We start from the raw sequence: 8,701 nt of genomic DNA, 5'->3' as shown, positions 1-8,701 counted from the left end.
AGCATATTTATACTGTATATATTTTTTTCTCTGTGTGATTTCCAACACATGGAAGATTGTACAATACAAACAAAACTGGCAGTGGTGAATGATAGAACAGTGAATAGTTCTGTTGAACAGTCTGTTTTAAAAAAGGATCAGAATTCTCATAAATATAACTGGTGAGGAAGAGGACTATCAAATGGTGAATTCAAGCTATTCTGTTGAATTAAAGTGAGTTGTTTAAGGACTCAGATGGGATTTGATTTCACAACAACCTTTCTTGAATCTGGTTTGAAATTCAACCTGGAAATTATATTTGACACCCATAGTTTAAAAACATCAAATATCATGAAATTCAGTTATTCTCTTGTTTTGCCATCTCAAATGTGAAAAGAGTTTGTATTTTTCATACATTGTAGCAAACATAATGTCTTGTCTAATGTGAGCTTGAGCATCAGGGCATGGTCTGTCACCACGGGAACACGGGTGTATCCGCTATGGGAACAGTTACAGGAAAAATGCAAAGCGCAGTGGCTGCAGGAGGACCTCTCATCATCCACGTTTGGTTCCTGACTGCAGCTCATGGAGAGGAAGAGGAGGAGAAGGAAGAGGAACGCAAAGCAGCAGCCAGTTGGATGACTCATACTGTAGGAAGAAATAGAACAAACAGCGGCCAGGAGATGTGAACACAGACACTACAAACTAGCCAGCCCTGCAGCTGCTACATCGGAACTGAAGCACATGGAGAATGGAAAAAGAAACTTAAACTAGTAACCAGTGCCAAAACTCACCAGTAGGTAGCAACAAAGGCAGGAGATCAGCACAGTTTAGGAAGTCAAAGTCCTGATCTTAATCTAATAGAAATGATGTGAAAGGACCTGAAGCATCAGTTGATGTGAGGAAACCACCAACATCTCAGAACCGAAGAGGTTCTGTTGTGAGGAATGGGATCAGATTCCTCCAAGCTGCTGTAGACACTGATCATTTAGACAAGGACTCAAACTTGGCAACTCATCGTATGAACAATGGCATCATTTTAATGAATGCACAAGTAGAGCGTCAGTGGCCAGAGGCAGGAAGAGTACACTTTACTGCAGCCACCATGAAAGGCCACAGCAGGGTCCGCAGGAGTAAAGAACCACCTGACAGAGCCAGAGAAGCAGAAAGTCAGTTCAGTTTATGTAGTTCCAATAAAACAGATGCTTTACAAAAAACGTCCTGAAACCTCCAGAACAAGCTTGAGGGCGTCGGTGGAGGGAAAAACTCCCTTGTGAGGGAAGAAACCTTGAGCAGAATCAGCTCATATGGACAGATCCATTTGATCACGACCAGCCGGGAAGAACTGAGAACAGAGGATGAGAATACCATAACATGGTACTGGATAGAAGTAGTATAACGGAGGAGCTGGGGAGGAGGAGGAGGAGGGTTGCTGAGAGGCTAGAAGAGAAAGAGACCAAAGTAGAGTTTATTTATATAGGGCACGCTGAAAGGCATTGTCCAATAGGAAGCTGTGAAGAGGTCAACTGAGTCATCAGCTGATTGAAGCATTTTCTTGCTGTTACTATTAAGTTAGGCTGGATGACATGACAGAACCAATGCTATGCTCAATTTGAAACTTTAGAGTTTCCACAAAGGTATCAGTTGGGAACAACATACTTTTATCAATGTTACATCATGATAAGTATGAAAGTGTTTTTCATTTTGCAGACTTCTCCCACTGCTCTCACTCCATTGAAGGTGAAGGTGAAGGTGAAGGAGGAGAGTGACAGTGGTTCCTTGGTGAGTACCACAACCTCAAACTAAGTAGCATGTTTTTGTACAATGTTTTTTAACTTTTATTTTCCTCACTTCTGTCATTCAGGCTGGACATTCACATCAGTTCAAAGTGAAATTCAGTCCATGTCCCAGTAAAAAATACACCATCCAATGTGATCAGCCTTGCACAGTACTGGAGGATATACAATCTGATGAAATGTGTAAGAACATGATTAAGACTGGACATGAGAAGATTATAATTCAACGATAAGAGATTTATTCTTCCAACACATTTCCCTTGTTCTTGTATCGCGGATGGTGAGTTTCTGATCGTATCATGTAAATCAGAAAATGTTGAACAAAACCAAGACCGTGACGAGAACATATATGCAAGAGATGAATATTCTGTCTTCTACATTGATAAAGTGGGAGGGGAAAACGCTAAAACAAAGAAGCTTTTTAAAAGCAGCATTTTAAAAGATTTCAAGTATCTCTGTTTACGGAAAGAAAGGGATGACTGTGGAGGAGGCTCTGAAAAGAGACTGTCGCTTCAGTGATGATCTAGGTGAATTCACTCTGTCTCACAATGACAGCCCTGACACCAAAACAACACGCGGACAGAAGGTTGACTTCCTTAACCAGAAACAGTTTAAGATATGTCTTCCAAAGGAGGAGAAAACAAAAGAAACAAATCAACAAGGTGAATGTGAACAGCAGGAAAACACATCAAATAGTCTAATGAGACCAGGTGAAACTAGGTCAGTGTCAGAAGTGGCAAAGCAGAGTGGAATCAGTGTAAAAAGAGCAATGGAAAAAGATGACAACACTGAGGAGATTTATGACTGTATGAGCAGTTTCCAGATTTTAAAAAGTTGATGGAGAGTAGATTCCCTGGAGATTCTTATCAGGAGAAACTGAACCTGAGGAAGGAGAACTTTGGAAAGATCCAACAGGCTTTTAGTGAAGTTCACAGAGTCAAGAAGCTGCTCAAACTTGGCGACTCAGTTTGTAAAGTAGTTGTTGAGAACGTTTGTTCTGGAACCGGCTTTGTGCTTTTTGGTCATCTCATCCTGACTAATGCACATTTATTCAAAGATTATTTTGAAGAGAAAAAACTGCAGGATGGTGTTGAGGTGTTTGCTCTGTTTAACTATGATGATCCTGAGCCAGACATGAATTACTACTGCTTTACTGCAGAGACAACATTCATTGACATTGACTTTGAGCTTGATTATGCCGTACTGAAGCTAAACCCTGAGGTCCTGAAACCTGAGCAGCTAAGGAGAACAATCAAAAAGGTGCCACCAGGCCTCCTGCACAGATTTGGTCCACTGCCTTGTAACGGTGAAGCCTGTCTCATTGGTCACCCAGCAGGAGGACTGAAACAAATGGTTCCTACATGTATCATTGAGAAAGAGAAGAGAGAGCAGGCGGTCAATGATCAGTTGCATCCATACGAAGATCATCTGTTCGTTGTCCACTCAATCAGTCAAGTTATCAAAGAACAAAGCATTGAAAACATAATGATGGGTGGAAAGAGAGCAGACAATGTAGGGACCTACCACACTGTCATGCATCATGGAGCTTCTGGCTCTCCAGTGTTTGATGCTCATTGCAGAGTTTTTGGTTTGCACACAGCAGAATTTGGGATTTGTCTTGTCTTTGTTTCATTGGAGCAGGTAGATTGAACATCTCATAAAATCACATTTAATAACACTAGTCGAAGAAACTGTCAAGCAAGAGGGAAGTTGTGGGAATTTCTTACACAAATCCAAAAGGGGCGTTGAATAAAGGCAACTGGACTTGTAGAATTTCTTGAAGACGTTTCACTACTCATCCCAGTAGCTTCTTCAGTTTTGAGAGAATAGTGGGTTAGTGAGGCTAAGTTGAGGTTTAAATAGGAAAACTCACAATGTGTGGGTAAACCCACCAGAAACTTGACCAAGAACTGGTTCCACTATTTTCATAATGGCTGGTACTTACCTGTCGTAAGACGGGGACTGTGTGCCTGGGTTACTTACCCTATGAATGGAGCTTGTCATGGCAAGTCTCGTTTTCCTCAAAGAAGTGTTGTTCAAATGATGTCTGCCCAGTCAGTTGTTCTATATGTGAAGCAAAGTTTATTCTTACCCTGGGAGAGCTGCTCAGTGTACAACAGGAAACAACTCTGACTCTCCTCCATATACACATTCTTTTATAGCAGTAATATACATCTTAAAACAAACAACCTGCCTTTTAGACCCAATTCCCACACCGTTTTTAAAAACATTTTATGGATTCTTTGAGGAACAGCTGCTATATATGGTGAATTGCTCCTTCCTGCCTCCTTTAAGGCACCAGTGGTGAAGCCCCTTCTGAAGAAGAGCAATTTGGACCCAAACGTTTTTAATAACTATTGGCCAATATCCAACTTACCATTTTAAGTAAAATTTTAGAAAAAAAAAAGTTTTTATTCAAGTAAATGATTTCTTGAGTAAGAACATCACCTTAGAGAAGCATCAGTCTGGTTTTAAGATGAACCACAGTACAGAGACAGCCCTTTTAAAGATCTTAAATGACATCAGATGTAACTTAGACAACAATAAACTCACAGTCTTGGTTCTGCTGGATCTAACTGCCACCTTCGATACAGCAGACCATCGTATTTTAATGAACAGACTAAGGCACCTGGTCGGCCTCTCTGGTTCTGTTCTTAACTGGTTCATCTCATACCTCTCTGATAGAAGCATTTTGTGAGTCTGGATACCTGTTCCTCAGGAACCCATGGAATCGAGTGTGGGGTTCAAAGTTCAGCCGCTGACGAGGACCAGAGGGCGAGAGCACATTACACCAGTTTTAAAATCGCTGCATTGGCTCCCCATGCATTTCAGGATCAATTTTAAGGTTCTTTTAGTAGTTTTTAAATGTCTTAATGGTCTTGGGCCTTCTTATTTATCTGACTTACTTTTACCGTATCAACCTTCACAAACCCTGAGGTCCTCCTGCACCGGTTTTTTAACAGTACCACAGAATTCAGTTATTATGACCCCGACTGTGGAACAGCTGGAGAACCTCAGGGCCTCAGAGACTGTTGATACTTTTAAAAAGAGGCTCAAGACACATCTCTTTAATCAGGCTTTTCCATGGTTTTAATTCCTATTAACTCTATTTTATCATATTGGATTTGTAGTTATCTTATTTGTGTTTTATGTGGTTTACTTTTACATGGTTCATTTACTTTATTTATGATGAGTTTTTATTGGTAAAGAGTATTTCAACTTTTTATTTACTATTTTATTACCTATTTGTTTCAATGTCTTACCACATTTTATTGTCTTACTGTTTTAGTCTTTTAGTTCTCCAGTGTTTCCTCATGGGGGGGCCTCCCACGCTTGGGGTTGTTCCTGTCTGCCCATGAAGGCGCCGTCCCTTAGGGCCTCTTTGGCCTGGGTGGTTAAGCATTCTGTACCTTGGTGTGGGGGCCTTTTTGCCCGGGTCAGGGTGATCCTTACAGCGATGCCCCTATGGTTTAAGGGCTGGCGGTGGATGGGGGAGTGTGCTCTTGTGCTCGCTTGCTCAGTCTGGGGTCGTTCCTTGTCACTCACCATGTGCGCTGGGGTGTTGCGTGCCCCGTGGCTACGGTGGTTCTCTGGTCTTGTTAACTATGTGCCCCACACTGGGGTGGAGGTTCTCGGGCGCTGGGGCTTCTGACCTGACTCTGGGCCCTGGTAATGGTCTCACTCATATTTAGGGAATTCCCACATGCATGTGTGTTGTCACCTGCCAGCCTGTGCTGGATCACATCAAGAAGAACTGATGAGTCCTGTCTAATAAAGGCTGGATCATTCTTTCACTCTATCACTACGTGCCCTATGGCAGACTTCTCTCCTCTACTGGGACACCCTTACCCCCCTGGACTCTCTCATCTCTCCAGAGATCTACACAACACCCCCCTGTACCCAGTCAAACCTGACTGAGGTGACTTGGGAAGCACAGAACCCTGCACACCAGGGCTGGTGATGGTCACACACACGCACTGAAAATATTCAGCTGCAAAAATATAACTGCATCAGTCTCATATAATGTTGACACCCTGTGGTGTTTAACTATGTAGACAAAAAAAGGTCACTTTAGCAGATACAGACAACGTATATGAGAGAAGTAATAATTTTCCATCATATTTCCCTTCAATTCATTGATTAACCGAAACTAAATATTAAATGTAAAGGAAACCAACACATGAGAACATCGGTATCATAGCATTTCCTTTCATGATTTAACTATGAATGTCATGTTTGCTGGTAGACCACAAAGTAAGAGGAACTTTGTTCAGTGAGTGCAGCAAAATAGTGACTACGCGAGGCATCGTGGGAGGGACTCGCCATGAGTTGCACAGAGCGGAGGCAGTGACATCTGACCAAATAAGGAAGTCTGTAGTGTTAGTTGATTTAGAATAGAGGAGCTGTGGTCTGGTGGGGGAAGGAGAGTAGTCATGTGCCTGTGTGGCTTTCTTCATGAACTCACCCACACTCCTCCAGGAACCTGTGGTAGGTTTGGTGAGAGAAACATGAGGTACAGAGACATGATAGAATTTCTGTCTTCTGTCTGTCAGGGTCTGACAATCATTCGGTTCTCTGTAAAAGCTCGCTTCAAAATTAGAATCTGGTCTACGTGACACAAAGGCTGTGCAGTGGAGACTTTCAGGCTTCATTTTATCTGAGGAGGAATTTAGGAATGGATGATCACAGATTTATCCACTATTGACAGGCATTCAAAGAAACATTTACATCAAATTGTACAGCGTGTGTTAAGGGTGTGACGTGTGAAATCTCTAGTATGTTAGGTGTCGGGTCAATTCTACATTAAATACACACATGAAATCTCTGTCTAGCAGATTAACGGGACACATAGAGGAAACCAAAAACAAATGTTTTGTGGACAACTGATGATAGCTAATCACGAACAGGTGACAGGAACAAAGACTCTTTCTTTCACAGCAGGTCCAGATGCACTGGTTGAATAAGTGTAACATCCATGTGTTTAAGATGCAGTTCGTTGTATCGCTTGTATTACAGAATGTGCGGCGTCTGAGTCCACCAAAAAGTTGATATTTTTGCCTTCAACATTACACACAATATTTGGTTAGTCTTATTAGCATCATTATCTAAGGTTACATGAGTTCCCTTGTGGGTGCGGAGACTCTGTTGTAACTGAGAGATCTTTCCCTGAACTAAAGAAAGCTGTGTATCAGTTGCAAGAGGTTCTTCTTTGCAGTGAGCAGTGTGTAGTGGACCCTTGGTTCAAAGAATGAGGTGGAGAGTTTCATACGGTTCCCTTGTTTTATTATCTTGTGAAGTCTACAGCACCGTGAAAACTATGCAGAAAGAACACAAAAGGATAAAGAAGAAATAGTTATACACATTAAACATTTTCTCATAATTCAACAATACACAAATAAATAGGTCTACAGCAAATAAACATAAATACATTTTATTAGGCAATTAAACAACGTTGTTAAACTTGAATAAAACATTAAAATGACGTGAGTGACATCACCAGAGATAAGAATAAATCAAATCAAACAGGTGAGCGCACACACACAGTGACACAGGTGGAGCTTACAGGGATCCATAGTCTCCTCCCTTTTGTATCTTGCTCCTGCCACAAAAGAGACTGGCCACCAGATGGCAGTCATTCACTGACATTTAAACAAGCACTTGAAGGAAGATAACGGGCAGATCAACAGCCAGGGCGCAGGAAGACTGAGATGGCATCTGACAGGTTGCTGGACTGTGACGATGGAGCTGTGCTCGGTTTATATGGTGGTGGAACGTCCAACTCATCTTGCATTCTGTGGATCTCTGACAGGCTGGGATAATTCACTCTACTTTTGCTTTTCATCTTGTTTATATCTTTCTGTATAATCTCTCGCAATTTTCTCAACTGATTCTCACTCAGGCTGTCTTCACTTGGGAAACTACGTTCATTGCTCCACTTAGACATATATTGCACAGATTTGTTACCATGTTTCTTTTTCATTGTCTGGCATATAGGAGACCCCATTTTTTTTCTTTTCCCAACCGGCCTCTAACTGGTCTCAATCGGCCTCTACCCAATTTTTAAAAATGGTGTCCAGACAGGTGACCTCTATCTACGGATGTTTTGACAGGGAATAAAAGTTGTTTCTTACCAATCAGTTTTGAGCAGTCTTTTCGTCCAGATACTGAGGTGACAGCCGTGTCTGATGTCTGATCCACTCGTCCTTAGATGTTCAGGGTGTAGCAGGAATAATCCTGGGTGTCTGACCACCGTCCACGGAGACGATGATGAGCCTGGTATCCCACTTCTGACATCAAATTGTGATTGCAATTCTTGTTTTCCTCAAAGTGTTATTCAAATGATGGCTGTCCAGTCAGGTGTTCTATATGTGAAGCATGTAGAATTGTCCTGTACCTGGGTCCTCACCTCCTCACAACCAAGGTCTGACACAAGGTTTATTCTTACCTGGGGAGAGCAGCTCTATGTACAGGAGGAAACAGCTCTGTCTCTTCTCCACAGTCACATTCTTTTATAGCAGTGCACAAACATCTTAAAATGACGATTATACACAACATGTGAGTGCATCCTTTCCATGAACTTTCCACCTCTCTAGGCTTACTTCTTCTTAAACAGGAGGTGAGCGGAGTCAAACGAGACAGCTAAAGGTCTTCAGCCTGTACATCTGCACATAGAAGATGCAATGTAACATCTCACTTATTGTGAATTTTTGGTGAACTTTTGCTGAACTTATTTCGTGCTGCTTGGGGTGGAACCTGCGAAGGTGTCCAGGGCTCTGGTCTCTACCTCCTCCATGTAGAGACTGGCTACGATTGGTGACACTGGTGACCCCATTGCACAGCCGTGTTTTAGTCTGTAAAATCCTCCATTAAACTGGAAATAGGTGGTGGTCAGGCACAGGTCAAATAACACATAGAGTTGGTCTGAG

Source organism: Mugil cephalus, chromosome 1 (genome assembly GCF_022458985.1).
Source record: "Mugil cephalus isolate CIBA_MC_2020 chromosome 1, CIBA_Mcephalus_1.1, whole genome shotgun sequence".
Lineage (NCBI taxonomy): Eukaryota > Metazoa > Chordata > Actinopteri > Mugiliformes > Mugilidae > Mugil > Mugil cephalus.
This window is presented reverse-complemented; position numbering follows the sequence as displayed.